This window comes from Hippopotamus amphibius, chromosome 11 (genome assembly GCF_030028045.1).
Source record: "Hippopotamus amphibius kiboko isolate mHipAmp2 chromosome 11, mHipAmp2.hap2, whole genome shotgun sequence".
NCBI lineage: Eukaryota > Metazoa > Chordata > Mammalia > Artiodactyla > Hippopotamidae > Hippopotamus > Hippopotamus amphibius.
The window spans coordinates 20,770,555-20,785,166 of NC_080196.1; the positions used below are offsets into that span (position 1 = coordinate 20,770,555).

At 46.4% G+C, this 14,612-nt stretch overlaps 8 non-coding genes across 8 annotated transcripts; all 8 read right to left on the minus strand.

The window, feature by feature from the left end:
• Nucleotides 1-1,008: 1,008 nt before the first annotated feature.
• On the minus strand, nucleotides 1,009-1,081 carry TRNAA-AGC (transfer RNA alanine (anticodon AGC)). The gene has a single exon. It is a non-coding gene; the product is annotated as a tRNA-Ala (tRNA).
• A 413-nt stretch (nucleotides 1,082-1,494) lies between these two features.
• On the minus strand, nucleotides 1,495-1,567 carry TRNAV-AAC (transfer RNA valine (anticodon AAC)). The gene has a single exon. It is a non-coding gene; the product is annotated as a tRNA-Val (tRNA).
• A 3,838-nt stretch (nucleotides 1,568-5,405) lies between these two features.
• Nucleotides 5,406-5,478, minus strand: TRNAM-CAU (transfer RNA methionine (anticodon CAU)). The gene has a single exon. It is a non-coding gene; the product is annotated as a tRNA-Met (tRNA).
• Nucleotides 5,479-6,955: 1,477 nt separating this feature from the next.
• Nucleotides 6,956-7,028, minus strand: TRNAA-AGC (transfer RNA alanine (anticodon AGC)). Its single transcript has one exon. It is a non-coding gene; the product is annotated as a tRNA-Ala (tRNA).
• Nucleotides 7,029-7,441: 413 nt separating this feature from the next.
• On the minus strand, nucleotides 7,442-7,514 carry TRNAV-AAC (transfer RNA valine (anticodon AAC)). Its single transcript has one exon. It is a non-coding gene; the product is annotated as a tRNA-Val (tRNA).
• Nucleotides 7,515-11,367: 3,853 nt separating this feature from the next.
• Nucleotides 11,368-11,440, minus strand: TRNAM-CAU (transfer RNA methionine (anticodon CAU)). Its single transcript has one exon. It is a non-coding gene; the product is annotated as a tRNA-Met (tRNA).
• A 1,476-nt stretch (nucleotides 11,441-12,916) lies between these two features.
• TRNAA-AGC (transfer RNA alanine (anticodon AGC)) lies at nucleotides 12,917-12,989 on the minus strand. Its single transcript has one exon. It is a non-coding gene; the product is annotated as a tRNA-Ala (tRNA).
• A 413-nt stretch (nucleotides 12,990-13,402) lies between these two features.
• Nucleotides 13,403-13,475, minus strand: TRNAV-AAC (transfer RNA valine (anticodon AAC)). The gene has a single exon. It is a non-coding gene; the product is annotated as a tRNA-Val (tRNA).
• Nucleotides 13,476-14,612: the final 1,137 nt, after the last annotated feature.

Consider the following 14,612-nt stretch of genomic DNA (forward strand, 5'->3'; position numbering starts at 1 on the left):
ACCAAAAACACAAACTGAACTGAGTAGAAAACCTCCTTGTGTGTTGCAGCCTTATGATGAAACTAGGAGATTTACGGAGGTGATTTCATATATTCCAGTTCCATTTCGGCAACAAACGTATGTGTCATGATTTGCATTTTTCAGATAGTGGAGGCTCAGAGAAGTAAAATAATGTTTCTAAGGTCCCAGAGCTGCTAAGCAGCAAAGCAGGAATTGAGCAACAGATTTGTAGGTTCCAAATGGTGATCCTTTTTTCTGCTCTAGCTCATGATCTCACTGTCTGTCCTTCTTCACAGGAGCTCATTCATCCACACTCTCTCTAATTCCCAGCCACCTCTGTGCTGGCCTTTTGGGCTTAGACTTCCAAGTCACCTTCGGTTCATTCTCTTCCTTCAAAACCCACACCCACTGTCTTGTCAAATACTGAAGGGGATTGTTGAATCTGTCCCTTCCTTTCCATTCATGTGAGTACATACTCACTGGGGAGCTGTTCTGGGCCGGGGCAGTAGGCTCAGGTGATTCAGGAGGAATCGGACCACCCAGAACTCTGGAGCTGGAGGCATAAGTGTGGACAAGGAATGATGGTCTTCTGGTTTCACTGTTTTCAGTCTCCTTGGCATTTACAGCTAAATAAAGCTTTTTTACAACATCTGTTTTCATAATGTCCCTCTGCTTCACTCTGACTGTTCCTGATTTCTTAAATTTGCATATGATCTTGCTTTTGTCTCAATTCTTTGGTAGAAGCTCAGTGTGATTGTGCTTTATAAGGTCCATTTGATCCACCGGTGCATGGGGTTGTGTATTTTTTCAATGTGATTGTTGATTTTTTTTATCTGCTAAATGTCTCATTAATGAGAGATGTACATTCCAAAGGCCAGGAAAGCCAGGGCTGTCCTGTTTTGTCCTTGCCCAGAGAGGGATCCAAAGTGTCTAATTCTCTCCTTTGTTTCTCCAGGTTGGAGGATTTGCCATTATCGGCCAGAGATGCTCCGCTGAAAGGGTAAAAGCTGGAGGATGTGGGCATCGATCCCACTACCTCTCACATGCTAAGCGAGCGCTCTACCACTTGAGCTAATCCCCCACCCTGAACGCGTCCTTTCCCCAGGTTTTCAGCGGACCATCTTCATTATTCACTTGAACCTCAGACTCTCCTAAATGCCCACCTTCTCCAAGATGCCCAGAACCAAGAGCATGGCTGCTACCTACTCCCCTTCTAAGGCAAAGGGGGTGGGGGGAGTAGCCATGGGAAAAGCTTGGCGCCTCAAAATTTCATGTTCCAGATTTTCCGAGATGGAAGGGAAAGAAAACATCCCAGTTGGGAGGACTCACCCAGAAGAGCTGGCTAACGCAACAAGACAGTCTTTGGATGATTCTCTGTTTCTTAGGAGCGAAAGGAAAAGGACAAACCAACAGGAGGGGGATGATCACTGGTTCCTTTCAGGGGAGGCGGTGACCTGATTTTCCCCACATGATGGAAGGCAAAAGAGCACCAGTTGTTTCCGCTCGGTATCGAACCGAGGACCTCTCGCGTGTTAGGCGAGCGTGATGACCACTACACTACGGAAACTCACGGCTTGTCCAACCTTAAGGTATTTTTCCGTTGTTACTGAGGCAGGTCCTGAGGACTGACATATCCACAGCATAGGATAGAACAATGAAACATAAATAATATTGCAGACAAGAGCCATCGGAAACAAGACACGAGAGCATATCACAGTGAAGGAAAAAAATATGCACATTGAGGGCTGAAGATGAAGAATGAGCAGGGTGGAAGGAACAGGCATGGAGGTAGAAATTCCTGTGTTCAGATATACACCCATTCAGTGGCAGTGATTGTGTGTGTGTGTGTGTGTGTGTGTGTGTGTGTGTAAAATAGATACGGAGAGAAAGAGTGAGTGTAAAGCCTGCACGCATGAAGGTACATTGGGGAGAAAACTGTGGCGGTTTAAGATCCTTTGATAAAAATTCAGGCACAAGGCTTATGTAATCAAGGTTACATTTTGCAAAAAGTTTCGGAAACCAGAATGAAAGAGAATGAAAAAGAAAGTATAAGCTATGAAGAGACTGAGGTTTCTTCTTTTAGCTCCTGAGATTAGCAGTAGCATGAGTCTTGCGGCCTCTCCAGCCCAGCACCCTGTGGGGCACAGAACCCGTCCCCCATAAAGGTAGAATGGAGAAAGGCAGAGAGGCATGGGGTAGCTGCAAGGCTACATCAAGCAACTTGCACAAATTAGTACAACTGTAGTACAATTTCTAGCACGTGGTTCTGAAAGAGGCTTTATTTCATTCCTTTTTAATCTTTCGTCGCCTGTATTCCAAGTCCCCACTCCCTACAAGAAACCCACGGAGAAATAGTTGGGATCCTACAAGGTATAATCACATATGTCACCATTTTGTCACTGGTCCCGTGAAGAATAAACTGTTTTCAAGATACTCGATTATCCGGAAAAGGCTGCTACACTGTCTGCATTGTCATCATTCCCAACATGACCAAGGTCTACTCTTCCTCCCTCCAGCTTCTAAGCGGCGTTGATGTCAAAGCTTTGTCCTCTACCTGCTATTAGAATCCCCGCAAGCCTCCAAATCCTCCAGTTCTCTTCATGCCAACACCTAGAAGAAGAGATGAGGGAACATCTTTGGGCTTCACTGTTGAAGAGAGAAAGAAAGTGGAAGTTAAGAACCCACGTAGAAGAAAATGGTTAGAAGAAATACAGGCAAAAGGAAACGGGCTTTAAATTGGATTCTCGTTTTCACCCAACTTCAAAGTGTTAGGAGTCGTGGCTGTTTTATAACAGAAGTCCTAAACATCCGTGGTCCCTTACATTTTTCCACGAATTAGAAAGTAGACAATTCTGGCTGGGAAAAATTAAAATTATACACTATAAATTCGTCAATAAAATTCAAAACAAGTAAGGCAAAAAGAAAGGGCAAAATGAATGGACAGATGCAGAGACTAACAGTTTGGAAGTTAACAAAATCATTTTTAAAGCTAGTAATTGTATTTGGTCTGCCTATTAGCTCCATGTACCTATCACTTCCATTTCAAGCAGAAGCCCTATGTATGCCTTAACTCCAGGCACTGAGGACACAGTGAGGGCAAAGCAGTGGTTTGAGCCTAAAGATCCTTAAATTCTAGAGCAGAGACAGGAAATTGACAACGAGCAACTTCATCGGACACTTCCTCAAACACGAACACGGGCGCAGGGGATCAGTTGCCCTGCAGCACGTGAGATTTTAGTTCCTGGACTAGAGGGATGGAACTGTTGTCCCCCGCATTCCAAGGTGGGTTCTTAAGCACTGGGCCACCAAGGAGACCCTGTAAAGTAATCCTTAATTCAGGGACTGAGGGCCTAGAAGCACCTTACTAGGTTCGATTCAAAAGGAGGAAATATCTTAGTCAGGAGCTGAGAGGTGAAGAAAGGCCCTCTGTGGGCAACTGGGAAACTAGCCCAGAGAGCCGGGTCTCCAAATTCCCACAAGAGGGTCAAAATGGAACACAGCTTCTATCTTATTTCAAGACTGTGTGCCACTGACCCAACCAAATGGTGGGTTTGCTGAAGACCCACCCATTCACAGAGTCTCTAAGAACGTCACCCATAAACTTCTTTGTGTCTGAATAAGCTTAAGTTCAAGATGAGGGAGAGGGAAGTCTTTCAGGGAAAAACAAAGTGCAAGAGCTGTACACGGATCAGCAGGACACAATCACGATGCCCTCGTCTCAAGGTTTTTGGCCCTCATCAGGATCTGATCACTCACATCGATAAAGGTTTCCTGCATTCCCTGCTGGGATTCCCCCCTGCCCCCCCTCTTAAACCATATTTAAGCTGCCTGTGCAAAGAGGAAAAAGTATCTCTTGGGTTGCTTGTGTGGAAATTAAATACCATCTGGTGGTTTCATCCTTCGGAGATACTTCTAAAGGTGCTGGTTTGGACTGTCATCACAGGTACTGTGATGTTTGGCTTGGGACAGATGAGTAAGGACCCTCCTTAAGGAAGAACTACCCAAAGATCCTACTCTTGTTCTTCTTTCATGAGTGTTCCCAAGAATTTCCCTGGTTCCACAATCAAGCTTTTTTTTTTTTGAATGTCTATGTCTTTCTGGTTCTCTCGCAGACCCAGGCTACTCAGACCTCAGGCCCACAAATTGTGTTGTATGCCTGTCTCTCTAGGTGTCCCTCAACAGCCTTCTTTCTTTCCTCGGGCCAACTGCCCCATAAAATTCAATTACACACGAGTGGAAAGGCCTTCTTTGCAGCAGCATCTCTCTGTTCAGAAAACAGGGGTGGGAGGTCCACCCTCCCACTAGCCAAAAACCGTGAGTATTGAGATGGAAAGGCCAACACAGTCTAGTACCTCGTGCTCACTCCTCCACAGCTTTTTTCTGCTTTTCCTTCCTTGTGTATAGACCGAGGACAGGGAGCATTGCTTGAAGACTGAACCTGAGCTGCGTTAGAAAACCTTCGGGCACAAGGATGTCAGCAAGTGGCAAAGGAGAGACTAGAAGGCATCTTCAAAGCGATAACTTTCCGGACTCTCCTGCAGAAAGGTGGCCTTGCCGCCTCCACCCTCCCGACCCCCTTCACTGCCCAGTGAGTGCCCCTCAGCACACATCTCCTTCCCTGCTCGTGATGCACTTTTCTCACTTGCCTCTTGTCTGTTTCTCCCGCTCCTATCGACTGGGGTGTGGCTCCATGCCGAAGGGAATTTGGGGGTTTTATTCACTCTTGAATGAATAAAGAGGAGTCCAGTAACAGGAGTGTTTTGCTGAAAGCCCTCCTTTTGGTTTCAAGGGTCGAAGCATTCACTGGCAAAATAACCCCTCTGAACTTCACTGAACAAGACTTGAGAGAGTCCATGGAATTCACAAAGATTACAGAATACTAAGGAAGACGAGTAAAGCCCGAGGTTGCTATACCCCTGAATTGGGGAAGCACCTCCATCCAGATGCACGCAGCGCTGGAAAGTCCCGAGGGACAGCCATCTGGAGCCCCAGGTAGGAAGGGTCCCGGGCATTGCGTGGACTCCGCGGGTGAGACTTGCGATAGGAGTTCTGGGGGCTTCTGCTTATAATTCCAGCCCGCAAACTGCTCTCATCAGTTTGCATGCAAAAATGCAGCTCTGGATGGACGTTACCACTGCTGTTGGTTTCCCCATGTGAGGCACAAGTTTTTCTAGACCCCCGGGGGACTGGCCAGGGCCCCAGGGCTCAGGAAATTCCCTTTCTTCTCCTAAGCACCGTGTGCCTTGCTGGCAGCAATTGTTAGGTGTGGAAGAAGCACACAGTGCAGGCAAGGACACAGGTCCGTCCCAGGCCTGTTTGTGTCTCTGAGGCCTGAAGAAGGCTATCTTAGCAACGACCCCAACACAGGAGGTATGTGTTGCTGATACTAAAACATACAGAACACCTGCCCTCTCTGAGGCTCGAACTCAGGACCTTCAGATTATGAGACTGACGCGCTGCCCACTGCGCTAAGAGGGCAAGTGCCTGGCACATCTGGCACGGAAAGTAAAATATGAAACATTATTTTCCAGGCTTGTCCATTGGTTTCCAGCTATTGAAGAATATAATCAATGCTACCTGTAAATCATTCCATTTAAACCAAGGCTGTGCCTGAAGAGGTCCGCATCCAGGAATGCTGGAGTCCACCCCTGTCCAGTAGACCCCCAGCAAGTGGATGGACACTCTGGCCTGCAGTACCCCAGAGTTGTACTGGTCTTTTGCTGCTGTTTTTCCTTTTTGTGTTTCAGTAATCTGCCTCTTCCCACCTTCAGAGATCTCAGTCCGTCTTCTACTTCCCTTGGCACGTTACGTGCAAAAGAAACTTAGGAGGTGTCCAGTTAATGTTACTTCTCTGACTGACTGAGTCCTCACATTTGTCTACAGTCCACACTTCTCTGTTTCACTCTACATCTCCACTCGGCTCGACCTGACTGAAGACATCCTCCTTACCAAAAACACAAACTGAACTGAGTAGAAAACCTCCTTGTGTGTTGCAGCCTTATGATGAAACTAGGAGATTTACGGAGGTGATTTCATATATTCCAGTTCCATTTCGGCAACAAACGTATGTGTCATGATTTGCATTTTTCAGATAGTGGAGGCTCAGAGAAGTAAAATAATGTTTCTAAGGTCCCAGAGCTGCTAAGCAGCAAAGCAGGAATTGAGCAACAGATTTGTAGGTTCCAAATGGTGATCCTTTTTTCTGCTCTAGCTCATGATCTCACTGTCTGTCCTTCTTCACAGGAGCTCATTCATCCACACTCTCTCTAATTCCCAGCCACCTCTGTGCTGGCCTTTTGGGCTTAGACTTCCAAGTCACCTTCGGTTCATTCTCTTCCTTCAAAACCCACACCCACTGTCTTGTCAAATACTGAAGGGGATTGTTGAATCTGTCCCTTCCTTTCCATTCATGTGAGTACATACTCACTGGGGAGCTGTTCTGGGCCGGGGCAGTAGGCTCAGGTGATTCAGGAGGAATCGGACCACCCAGAACTCTGGAGCTGGAGGCATAAGTGTGGACAAGGAATGATGGTCTTCTGGTTTCACTGTTTTCAGTCTCCTTGGCATTTACAGCTAAATAAAGCTTTTTTACAACATCTGTTTTCATAATGTCCCTCTGCTTCACTCTGACTGTTCCTGATTTCTTAAATTTGCATATGATCTTGCTTTTGTCTCAATTCTTTGGTAGAAGCTCAGTGTGATTGTGCTTTATAAGGTCCATTTGATCCACCGGTGCATGGGGTTGTGTATTTTTTCAATGTGATTGTTGATTTTTTTTATCTGCTAAATGTCTCATTAATGAGAGATGTACATTCCAAAGGCCAGGAAAGCCAGGGCTGTCCTGTTTTGTCCTTGCCCAGAGAGGGATCCAAAGTGTCTAATTCTCTCCTTTGTTTCTCCAGGTTGGAGGATTTGCCATTATCGGCCAGAGATGCTCCGCTGAAAGGGTAAAAGCTGGAGGATGTGGGCATCGATCCCACTACCTCTCACATGCTAAGCGAGCGCTCTACCACTTGAGCTAATCCCCCACCCTGAACGCGTCCTTTCCCCAGGTTTTCAGCGGACCATCTTCATTATTCACTTGAACCTCAGACTCTCCTAAATGCCCACCTTCTCCAAGATGCCCAGAACCAAGAGCATGGCTGCTACCTACTCCCCTTCTAAGGCAAAGGGGGTGGGGGGAGTAGCCATGGGAAAAGCTTGGCGCCTCAAAATTTCATGTTCCAGATTTTCCGAGATGGAAGGGAAAGAAAACATCCCAGTTGGGAGGACTCACCCAGAAGAGCTGGCTAACGCAACAAGACAGTCTTTGGATGATTCTCTGTTTCTTAGGAGCGAAAGGAAAAGGACAAACCAACAGGAGGGGGATGATCACTGGTTCCTTTCAGGGGAGGCGGTGACCTGATTTTCCCCACATGATGGAAGGCAAAAGAGCACCAGTTGTTTCCGCTCGGTATCGAACCGAGGACCTCTCGCGTGTTAGGCGAGCGTGATGACCACTACACTACGGAAACTCACGGCTTGTCCAACCTTAAGGTATTTTTCCGTTGTTACTGAGGCAGTCCCTGAGGACTGACATATCCACAGCATAGGACAGAACAATGAAACATAAATAATATTGCAGACAAGAGCCATCGGAAACAAGACATGAGAGCATATCACAGTGAAGGAAAAAAATATGCACATTGAGGGATGAAGATGAAGAATGAGCAGGGTGGAAGGAACAGGCATGGAGGTAGAAATTCCTGTGTTCAGATATACACCCATTCAGTGGCAGTGATTGTGTGTGTGTGTGTGTGTGTGTGTAAAATAGATATGGAGAGAAAGAGTGAGTGTAAAGCCTGCACGCATGAAGGTACATTGGGGAGAAAACTGTGGCGGTTTAAGATCCTTTGATAAAAATTCAGGCACAAGGCTTACGTAATCAAGGTTACATTTTACAAAAAGTTTCGGAAACCAGAATGAAAGAGAATGAAAACGAAATTATAAGCTATGAAGAGACTGAGGTTTCTTCTTTTAGCTCCTGAGATTAGCAGTAGCATGAGTCTTGCGGCCTCTCCAGCCCAGCACCCTGTGGGGCACAGAACCCATCCCCCATAAAGGTAGAATGGAGAAAGGCAGAGAGGCATGGGGTAGCTTCAACCCTACATCAAGCAACTTGCACAAATTAGTACAATTGTAGTACAATTTCTAGCACGTGGTTCTGAAAGAGGATTTATTTCATTCCTTTTTAATCTTTCGTCGCCTGTATTCCAAGTCCCCACTCCCTACAAGAAAACCACGGAGAAATAGTTGGGATCCTACAAAGTATAATCACATATGTCACCATTTTGTCACTGGTCCCGTGAAGAATAAACTGTTTTCAAGATACTCGATTATCCGGAAAAGGCTGCTACACTGTCTGCATTGTCATCATTCCCAACATGACCAAGGTCTACTCTTCCTCCCTCCAGCTTCTAAGCGGCGTTGATGTCAAAGCTTTGTCCTCTACCTGCTATTAGAATCCCCGCGAGCCTCCAAATCCTCCAGTTCTCTTCATGCCAACACCTAGAAGAAGAGATGAGGGAACATCTTTGGGCTTCACTGTTGAAGAGAGAAAGAAAGTGGAAGTTAAGAACCCACGTAGAAGAAAATGGTTAGAAGAAATACAGGCAAAAGGAAACGGGCTTTAAATTGGATTCTCGTTTTCACCCAACTTCAAAGTGTTATGAGTCGTGGCTGTTTTATAACAGAAGTCCTAAACATCTGTGGTCCCTTACATCTTTTCACGAATTAGAACGTCGAAGAGTCTGTCTGGGAGAAACTAAAATTTTACACTGTCAATAAACTGCCATTCAGCAACAAAACTCAAAACAACAAGTAAGGCACAAAGAAAGAGCAAAATGAATGGACAGATGCAGAGACTAACATTTTGGAAGTTAACAAAATCGTTTTTAAAGCTAGTAATTGTATTTGGTCTGCCTATTAGCTCCATGTACCTATCACTTCCATTTCAAGCAGAAGCCCTATGTATGCCTTAACTCCAGGCACTGAGGACACAGTGAGGGCAAAGCAGTGGTTTGAGCCTAAAGATCCTTAAATTCTAGAGCAGAGACAGGAAATTGACAACGAGCAACTTCATCGGACACTTCCTCAAACACGAACACGGGCGCAGGGGATCAGTTGCCCTGCAGCACGTGAGATTTTAGTTCCTGGACTAGAGGGATGGAACTGTTGTCCCCCGCATTCCAAGGTGGGTTCTTAAGCACTGGGCCACCAAGGAGACCCTGTAAAGTAATCCTTAATTCAGGGACTGAGGGCCTAGAAGCACCTTACTAGGTTCGATTCAAAAGGAGGAAATATCTTAGTCAGGAGCTGAGAGGTGAAGAAAGGCCCTCTGTGGGCAACTGGGAAACTAGCCCAGACAGCCGGGTCTCCCAATTCCCACAAGAGGGTCAAAATGGAACACAACTTCTATCTTATTTCAAGACTGTGTGCCACTGACCCAACCAAATGGTGGGTTTGCTGAAGACCCACCCATTCACAGAGTCTCTAAGAACGTCACCCATAAACTTCTTTGTGTCTGAATAAGCTTAAGTTCAAGATGAGGGAGAGGGAAGTCGTTCAGGGAAAAACAAAGTGCAAGAGCTGTACACGGATCAGCAGGACACAATCACGATGCCCTCGTCTCAAGGTTTTTGGCCCTCATCAGGATCTGATCACTCACGTCGATAAAGGTTTCCTGCATTCCCTGCTGGGATTCCCCCCTGCCCCCCCTCTTAAACCATATTTAAGCTGCCTGTGCAAAGAGGAAAAAGTATCTCTTGGGTTGCTTGTGTGGAAATTAAATACCATCTGGTGGTTTCATCCTTCGGAGATACTTCTAAAGGTGCTGGTTTGGACTGTCATCACAGGTACTGTGATGTTTGGCTTGGGACAGATGAGTAAGGACCCTCCTTAAGGAAGAACTACCCAAAGATCCTACTCTTGTTCTTCTTTCATGAGTGTTCCCAAGAATTTCCCTGGTTCCACAATCAAGCTTTTTTTTTTTTTTTTTTTTTTTTGAATGCCTATGTCTTTCTGATTCTCTTGCAGACCCAGGCTACTCAGACCTCAGGCCCACAAATTGTGTTGTATGCCTGTCTCTCTAGGTGTCCCTCAACAGCCTTCTTTCTTTCCTCAGGCCAACTGCCCCATAAAATTCAATTACACACGAGTGGAAAGGCCTTCTTTGCACCAGCATCTCTCTGTTCAGAAAACAGGGGTGGGAGGTCCACCCTCCCACTAGCCAAAAACCATGAGTATTGAGATGGAAAGGCCAACACAGTCTAGTACCTCGTGCTCACTCCTCCACAGCTTTTTTCTGCTTTTCCTTCCTTGTGTATAGACCGAGGGCAGGGAGCATTGCTTGAAGACTGAACCTGAGCTGCGTTAGAAAACCTTCGGGCACAAGGATGTCAGCAAGTGGCAAAGGAGAGACTAGAAGGCATCTTCAAAGCGATAACTTTCCGGACTCTCCTGCAGAAAGGTGGCCTTGCCGCCTCCACCCTCCCGACCCCCTTCACTGCCCAGTGAGTGCCCCTCAGCACACATCTCCTTCCCTGCTCGTGATGCACTTTTCTCACTTGCCTCTTGTCTGTTTCTCCCGCTCCTACCGACTGGGGTGTGGCTCCATGCCGAAGGGAATTTGGGGGTTTTATTCACTCTTGAATGAATAAAGAGGAGTCCAGTAACAGGAGTGTTTTGCTGAAAGCCCTCCTTTTGGTTTCAAGGGTCGAAGCATTCACTGGCAAAATAACCCCTCTGAACTTCACTAAACAAGACTTGAGAGAGTCCATGGAATTCACAAAGATTACAGAATACTAAGGAAGACGAGTAAAGCCCGAGGTTGCTATACCCCTGAATTGGGGAAGCACCTCCATCCAGATGCACGCAGCGCTGGAAAGTCCCGAGGGACAGCCATCTGGAGCCCCAGGTAGGAAGGGTCCCGGGCATTGCGTGGACTCCGCGGGTGAGACTTGCGATAGGAGTTCTGGGGGCTTCTGCTTATAATTCCAGCCCGCAAACTGCTCTCATCAGTTTGCATGCAAAAATGCAGCTCTGGATGGACGTTACCACTGCTGTTGGTTTCCCCATGTGAGGCACAAGTTTTTCTAGACCCCCGGGGGACTGGCCAGGGCCCCAGGGCTCAGGAAATTCCCTTTCTTCGCCTAAGCACCGTGTGCCTTGCTGGCAGCCATTGTTAGGTGTGGAAGAAGCACACAGTGCAGGCAAGGACACAGGTCCGTCCCAGGCCTGTTTGTGTCTCTGAGGCCTGAAGAAGGCTATCTTAGCAACGACCCCAACACAGGAGGTATGTGTCGCTGATACTAAAACATACAGAGCACCTGCCCTCTCTGAGGCTCAAACTCAGGACCTTCAGATTATGAGACTGACGCGCTGCCCACTGCGCTAAGAGGGCCAGTGCCTGGCACATCTGGCACGGAAAGTAAAATATGAAACATTATTTTCCAGGCTTGTCCATTGGTTTCCAGCTATTGAAGAATATAATCAATGCTACCTGTAAATCATTCCATTTAAACCAAGGCTGCACCTGAAGAGGTCCACATCCAGGAATGCTGGAGTCCACCCCTGTCCAGTAGACCCCCAGCAAGTGGATGGACACTCTGGCCTGCAGTACCCCAGAGTTGTACTGGTCTTTTGCTGCTGTTTTTCCTTTTTGTGTTTCAGTAATCTGCCTCTTCCCACCTTCAGAGATCTCAGTCCGTCTTCTACTTCCCTTGGCACGTTACGTGCAAAAGAAACTTAGGAGGTGTCCAGTTAATGTTACTTCTCTGACTGACTGAGTCCTCACATTTGTCTACAGTCCACACTTCTCTGTTTCACTCTACATCTCCACTCGGCTCGACCTGACTGAAGACATCCTCCTTACCAAAAACACAAACTGAACTGAGTAGAAAACCTCCTTGTGTGTTGCAGCCTTATGATGAAACTAGGAGATTTACGGAGGTGATTTCATATATTCCAGTTCCATTTCGGCAACAAACGTATGTGTCATGATTTGCATTTTTCAGATAGTGGAGGCTCAGAGAAGTAAAATAATGTTTCTAAGGTCCCAGAGCTGCTAAGCAGCAAAGCAGGAATTGAGCAACAGATTTGTAGGTTCCAAATGGTGATCCTTTTTTCTGCTCTAGCTCATGATCTCACTGTCTGTCCTTCTTCACAGGAGCTCATTCATCCACACTCTCTCTAATTCCCAGCCACCTCTGTGCTGGCCTTTTGGGCTTAGACTTCCAAGTCACCTTAGGTTCATTCTCTTCCTTCAAAACCCACACCCACTGTCTTGTCAAATACTGAAGGGGATTGTTGAATCTGTCCCTTCCTTTCCATTCATGTGAGTACATACTCACTGGGGAGCTGTTCTGGGCCGGGGCAGTAGGCTCAGGTGATTCAGGAGGAATCGGACCACCCAGAACTCTGGAGCTGGAGGCATAAGTGTGGACAAGGAATGATGGTCTTCTGGTTTCACTGCTTTCAGTCTCCTTGGCATTTACAGCTAAATAAAGCTTTTTTACAACATCTGTTTTCATAATGTCCCTCTGCTTCACTCTGACTGTTCTTGATTTCTTAAATTTGCATATGATCTTGCTTTTGTCTCAATTCTTTGGTAGAAGCTCAGTGTGATTGTGCTTTATAAGGTCAATTTGATCCACCGGTGCATGGGGTTGTGTATTTTTTCAATGTGATGGTCGATTTTTTTTATCTGCTAAATGTCTCATTAATGAGAGATGTACATTCCAAAGGCCAGGAAAGCCAGGGCTTCCTGTTTTGTCCTTGCCCAGAGAGGGATCCAAAGTGTCTAATTCTCTCCTTTGTTTCTCCAGGTTGGAGGATTTGCCGTTATCAGCCAGAGATGCTCCGCTGGAAGGGTAAAAGCTGGAGGATGTGGGCATCGATCCCACTACCTCTCACATGCTAAGCGAGCGCTCTACCACTTGAGCTAATCCCCCACCCTGAACACGTCCTTTCCCCAGGTTTTCAGCAGACCATCTTCATTATTCACTTGAACCTCAGACTCTCCTAAATGCCCACCTTCTCCAAGATGCCCAGAACCAAGAGCATGGCTGGTACCTACTCCCCTTCTAAGGCAAAGGGGGTGGGGGGAGTAGCCATGGGAAAAGCTTGGCGCCTCAAAATTTCATGTTCCAGATTTTCCGAGATGGAAGGGAAAGAAAACATCCCAGTTGGGAGGACTCACCCAGAAGAGCTGGCTAATGCAGCAGGACAGTCTTTGGACGATTCTCTGTTTCTTAGGAGCGAAAGGAAAAGGACAAACCAACAGGAGGGGGATGATCACTGGTTCCTTTCAGGGGAGGTGGTGACCTGATTTTCCCCACATGATGGAAGGCAAAAGAGCACCAGTTGTTTCCGCTCGGTATCGAGCCGAGGACCTCTCGCGTGTTAGGCGAGCGTGATGACCACTACACTACGGAAACTCACGGCTTGTCCAGCCTTAAGGTATTTTTCTGTTGTTACTGAGGCAGGTCCTGAGGACTGACATATCCACAGCATAGGATAGAACAATGAAACATAAATAATATTGCAGACAAGAGCCATCGGAAACAAGACACGAGAGCATATCGCAGTGAAGGAAAAACATATGCACATTGAGGGATGAAGATGAAGAATGAGCAGGGTGGAAGGAACAGGCATGGAGGTAGAAATTCCTGTGTTCAGATATACACCCATTCAGTGGCAGTGATTGTGTGTGTGTGTGTGTGTGTGTGTAAAATAGATATGGAGAGAAAGAGTGAGTGTAAAGCCTGCACGCATGAAGGTACATTGGGGAGAAAACTGTGGCGGTTTAAGATCCTTTGATAAAAATTCAGGCACAAGGCTTACGTAATCAAGGTTACATTTTACAAAAAGTTTCGGAAACCAGAATGAAAGAGAATGAAAACGAAATTATAAGCTATGAAGAGACTGAGGTTTCTTCTTTTAGCTCCTGAGATTAGCAGTAGCATGAGTCTTGCGGCCTCTCCAGCCCAGCACCCTGTGGGGCACAGAACCCATCCCCCATAAAGGTAGAATGGAGAAAGGCAGAGAGGCATGGGGTAGCTTCAACCCTACATCAAGCAACTTGCACAAATTAGTACAATTGTAGTACAATTTCTAGCACGTGGTTCTGAAAGAGGATTTATTTCATTCCTTTTTAATCTTTCGTCGCCTGTATTCCAAGTCCCCACTCCCTACAAGAAAACCACGGAGAAATAGTTGGGATCCTACAAAGTATAATCACATATGTCACCATTTTGTCACTGGTCCCGTGAAGAATAAACTGTTTTCAAGATACTCGATTATCCGGAAAAGGCTGCTACACTGTCTGCATTGTCATCATTCCCAACATGACCAAGGTCTACTCTTCCTCCCTCCAGCTTCTAAGCGGCGTTGATGTCAAAGCTTTGTCCTCTACCTGCTATTAGAATCCCCGCGAGCCTCCAAATCCTCCAGTTCTCTTCATGCCAACACCTAGAAGAAGAGATGAGGGAACATCTTTGGGCTTCACTGTTGAAGAGAGAAAGAAAGTGGAAGTTAAGAACCCACGTAGAAGAAAATGGTTAGAAGAAATACAG